General features: G+C 37.6%; 1 long non-coding RNA gene across 1 annotated transcript; it reads right to left on the bottom strand.

Moving 5' to 3' along the window:
* Window positions 1-2,165: 2,165 nt before the first annotated feature.
* On the bottom strand, window positions 2,166-3,955 carry LOC124164052. Its single transcript, XR_006865945.1, has 3 exons — window positions 3,343-3,955; window positions 2,966-3,142; window positions 2,166-2,289 (listed from the first exon to the last, which is right to left on the bottom strand). It is a non-coding gene; the product is annotated as an uncharacterized LOC124164052 (long non-coding RNA).
* Window positions 3,956-5,532: the final 1,577 nt, after the last annotated feature.

Genomic DNA, 5,532 nt, shown 5'->3' with positions numbered 1-5,532 from the left:
GGTTCTAGTCCCGTTGAGTAGGTGATGGAAGCCCTGAATAAATGTTTACTACGTCCATAGTCATGTGTCACAATCACACCAAGCGAATGGCAAAATTGGTTATTTTTAGTGGTCCATTGAGATGATGAATCACTTCCCTTCAACCGGACGTATTATTGTCAATTTTTGTAAAAAAATACTCGTTTCAAACTTATTCAATCACCTTGAAATTTTTCAGTTACGTGGCGTTATCCCTTGTTTACATTTGCCTACATCTCAAACATGAAATTTTATTCATGATGAATTAGGCAAGGAATTATTTTTTTACTTAAAGATGGGGAAAATGTTGAGGTAGCCAAAATTTGTCTGAAAATTGTAAGACGACATCATAAGCGTCAACGTAGTAATGCGAAGCGGAAAAAGGCGACCTGTCTGGGGATATGCGGCCACTTAATATTGACGACTGGTGGTCGTGAATAAAATTTTGGGGCCACCTATTTATTTATATGCAATGAATGGAAGATTGATGGCAGTGTGATAGGATGGAACTCACTTCTGGTATAAATGGCAGCTCTTAAAAAAATACGGGTGCTTGTCTTTGTTGGCAAACCCATGCATGATGCGGGAAGACCAATTTAGGAGAACATTTATATGTATTTTTTAGGTACCAGCGATTTCTTCACAGGATAGCTGTTGATAGGTCGTGCGGCTGTGGGCGTTGAGAAACCATGCAATCATGTATATTGAAATGTGCTGGACCTGCATGTGTTTATTTATGGCGAAGCTTAATGTGTGCTCTAACAGAGTTACCGTTCGGGGTCGAAAGATATAAATGAGCTCATTGTCACACGCTATATGTGTCATATTCTTCGTGTAAATGACGGCAGAAACTATTTTTGGCTGCAAATAAATAAAAATAAAACTTATAATCGCAATGGTGGTGATGAAATTCAGTGGCGGATACAGAAAAAACTCAAGGGGGGGGGGGGGCGCAACATATCTTGAGTTGTCTTTACTTTTATCGTAATAAAAGATGATCAAGTCACAGGCAAAGTATATGAAAATTTTATTTGAAGTGATTATAAACATGTAAAAGACAATGCCATCTTGATATAAAAAAGTTACAATTGTGGTTTTGCAATGTTCGGCAATACAGGCGGACCCGCAAGGGGGGGGCGCGCGCCCCCTGCGCCCCCCATCTGTATCCGCCACTGTGATGAATAGCATTGTGAGTACTCGTCAAACTGAGGCATGTGGAGTTTAGAACGTCTCATTACCACATGCTTTGGTCGGAAGTGGCAGTAATTTGGACGATTAATCTTGCTTCCACGATAAAATAAAACTATGTATACAATCTGTGGTAAAATAAATTACTTACTCTGTCTTAGTATCACAGTCGTGCAAGAAAATATCAGTTATTTTGTAAGCCCTACTTTTCAAATTCTGTCTTTTCAGTTTTTGAAGTAGCAGCCCAACTACATTTATCTTTCGATTGGCTGGTTTATTGCTGCTAATACGAGAAAAAATTCTCACTTTAGTACTCTGTAATGGTTGATTACTTTCCGAGTCCGTAAAGAAATACATGAATTAACCAATATAATAACTCCACGCAGTGGTGGATCTATGGAGGGGGGGGGGGGACACGCAGTGGTGGATCTAAGAAGGCTATTTGAACATCCAATTTACACTAGATAGAATGGTGATTTTTGCTCGGGTCCGCAATACTGCTGGGTCTAATGCTCGGGCATTTAATTCTCCATCCGATGCGACACCTAGGAAAACGAATATTTTTTCCAAGTATGGAATTTGACCTTTGCTAAAAGACCAAAAATGACTTCGGTCACGAGCTTTCAAAATGATCGTGTCGTTCGACCTAGCTATTCCGTTCATTAATAGATCGCACGGATGATTTCGATCGCTCATATTGGTCGATCACGACCGATCCATCAATACCTATATTGATGACTAAATACGAAAAGTTTGATGAGGTAAGAAAGCATTTGTATCAACCTGTTGTCAATACTGTTTAGGATTTGTGTAGGCTATTTCTTAATGAATTCCTTTAAAAAATCCAATCATCAAATAATATCGTTATAGCTGAATTTCTTTCCAAAATGAAAATAAATTTGTAAAAAGTTTCAGTCTAGAAAAAGTCAATTTATTTTTAATTCCATTCGACGTGGCGACTAACAATAAGAATTTTGAATGAATTTCCCATGTTATTCTGTTTCACCGGAGAAGGCTCACACAGGGCAACGCCAGGAGTAGAAAATCATTCAGTTGTATCATCCCTCGTTGAAGCGATGTTTCCTGGAACAATTGTAAAAATGATATGTTAGACTTGAGACAGGAACTACGCGGATGATTTGTATACTACTTCTAAGTGTGATGAAGTTCTCGGAGGAATTTAACGATCGATTCAAAGGTGAGGTGAGTTGAAGATGGTGTAAAAATCAAGTCAAAGGAAATTTAACATATTTTATTCATTATTTGATTGTCAAACCAACATTTTGGAGTAAGGGAAAATTAATTAAATATGTTTATTTGCGGTTTTAACAATAGACCATGAAATACATGCCTTAGAAACATTTAATCATCATGGACACCTCATACGACTGCATTCTGTCCAATAATCAACATTCTTAAGTTAGACAATTGCTACATCAAATTCAATGCTGCAGCGAACGGGAATGGGGGCAAATAAGACACTCTGAAAGCGCAAGCAGCTTGTTGGTCTTAAGAGAACAATTAATGTTCTACAGCACTAACTTGAAAAGTCTACCATTTTATTAGTATTTGACTAGATAACCTTAGGTATCAATTATGTGAGTATATTAATTTTCACGTTAAATTCTTGAACTTTAAAAACGAATACCTACGGCCACGAAACACTTATACCTTCAAGAAATACTGCGTGAAGGTTTTGAACTGTAAAGATAGGTACTCTATGGAAATTGATGAGAAGAGTGGGTACATGAGGTCGTACCTGCTCGTTTTTCTTCATCTAGTTCATACGTTCCTCGTCGAAAGACACAAAAGGCCGACCGCAGCCAAGATCCCAATCTCCGCCAGCTTGATTTTTTCGTCGTCCCGATGCGCCAAATGTGGATGTAGTATGGATATGTACCAATGTCCTCCAATTCGTCGGAGGAAACTGGAAACGCTATGAAATAATGCTGCTAATTATTACAGGCCCAAATTTTTAGGCGCATTATAATGCGTACAATATACATTGATTTAAAACAATTCAACTTCAACGTATATTTTACTTACTTTTACATAAATAAGATATTTTATACAAACGCCTAGAGTCATTAAGGCTCTCTTCTGAATTTATGCCATGTAAAATAATGCTATACTTACATAAAATCTCTTCCATCGTTGGCAGCTGAAGATATCCCTGTATCAGGCTCAGCTTCCGGCGATTTCAATCCGTTCCTTGGGTTATTTCTTGAAAACTCAAGAAAAACTGAGGTATTTTTAGGCTGCACCAAAGAGTTTCTTCAATTGCGTCGAAAATTATCAGTGAAATCTTCTGTGCTGATCTCTAACGCGTCTATGCTCAGAGATATCTCTTTTAGAATAAATTTTACGATGGTGACAGCAACAATAGGTGTCAGCGAGTTAACGTATGCGCGACCCCACGCGAATGATATTTCGAGGGATTCATTTATCATTTTTAACTTGTCATTTGTTTGATTTACACATGAGGAAGAAGTCATTTGATTTTTCTATGCTTAATATTTTCTGGTAAAATCATTTAACATTAAATTCACCTAAATATGCCGCAAAAAATAAGCTGTATTTCTGTTTTCTCGTTTTATTTGTACCGTGAATGTTATTGCCTTCTACAACTAGGTACTATATTACCTTATTTCACGGCCTTTCATATTGTGGCGTTTTTAATTTTTCACATTGAAACACAAATACAGTTGAAACAAAATTAGAACACTTTTAATAGTTATCCCGGCGAACACATCGGAAGCGCCAACGCGCACAACCGCACGGCACTTTTTTTTTATTCCAACCATACCCTCCTATCCTGCGCCGTCAACAACAATTGATCCATTCTATTTTTGCTGTACATTATAGCCTGCTTCATTGTCTTTCTCCCATCAATTGTCACATTAACATTCAACCCAAAATAAATCAAAATTAATTGTTACAATATAGTACAGAAACAAATTAGTCATGCTGTTACAGTAATAATGGTAGATCAATTGCCACAATTCAGTCGTCTAAGTTTTGAATGTAATGTTAATCCGTATGAAGCGGAAGCATATATCTTTGTCACGTTCTGATATAATTCTTCGTTAAATCTTTCACGGGTACATGTCATGTTAGATAAAATATTTTGGGTGATGTCGACGCATCAATTTTTGGGTGGCCACAACTTCTCCCGACTGATGCTGGTCGCTTTATTAAGGGAAGCTCTCCCACCGTTGGAAGCTGAAGATTAACCGGTAACAGACTCAGCATATTCATAATTTTAAACTTGTCATTTGTTTGATTTACATATGAGGAAGAAGTCATTTTATTTTTCCATGCTTAATGTTTTTGGGAATGTCCGTTGACATTAAATTTACCTAAATATGCCGCAAAAAAATAAGCTGTAATTCTGTTTTCTCGAGTTATTTGTACCGTACATGCTATTTCCTTCTGCAACTTGGTCCTATATTGCCTTCTTCCACTGCCTTTCAAATAGTACAAAAACAAATAAGTCATGCTCTAACAGTAATTATGGTAAATAAATTGCCACAATTCAGTCGTCTAAGTTTTGAATGTAATGTTGAGAGACACGTCATTTAGCTGCACGGTGAGTAGCAATATAAAGTTCGGTGAGATCATAAAATGCAAGGAGAGCTACGTCGCTACGGGGCAATACTATGACTTCTCTCTGCCTCATTTCAAATAATTTAAAAACATATAAGTAATCTTGCTAGCATTGATAAATAGTAATTACCGATCTATTTTAATCGGTGTCTTGTCGACGTTGAACCGTTATGAAGTCGCAACACCAGCAGTTGCGTAACTATGGGGGGGATGAGGGGGATAAATCCCCCCCCCCCCCAAAGCCTCAGAGAAATAAAAATAAATAAAAAACTATTGTCTAGTTTTGACATATAGTAAATTTTAACGTAATCTTTAAATGAAACCCAAATTTTAAGTGCCAAAATTATGTAAAATGTATTTGCAGGCATGTCGTTTTTACAAAATTTTTCCAAACGGGGTGGCGGGTGGGAGGTTGCCCTTCCCCATACCTCTTCACCCCCGTTAAGCATATTCCTAGTTGCGCCACTGACCACCAATGTCCCCCAGTGGGGTAGCTAGCAATTTGCTTCGGGGTGGGGGGGATCAGGGGGACAATTTTTGAAAAGTACGGTACAGGTTTCAAACTAATTTTAACGCTAATAAATGAATGAACTTTGTGCATGTCCATAGTTTTTAATAGCGTACGACGTGTTTCAGCTTCGCCATAATCAGGTATAGAACATGGCGAAGCTGATTCCCTGAAACGTGACGTACGCTAATAAAAACTGTGTAAGCATACAC

This window comes from Ischnura elegans, chromosome 8 (assembly GCF_921293095.1).
Source record: "Ischnura elegans chromosome 8, ioIscEleg1.1, whole genome shotgun sequence".
In the NCBI taxonomy this organism is placed as follows: domain Eukaryota; kingdom Metazoa; phylum Arthropoda; class Insecta; order Odonata; family Coenagrionidae; genus Ischnura; species Ischnura elegans.
The sequence above is the reverse complement of the archived record's forward strand: the minus strand, read 5'-3'. Positions and strand labels throughout refer to the sequence as shown.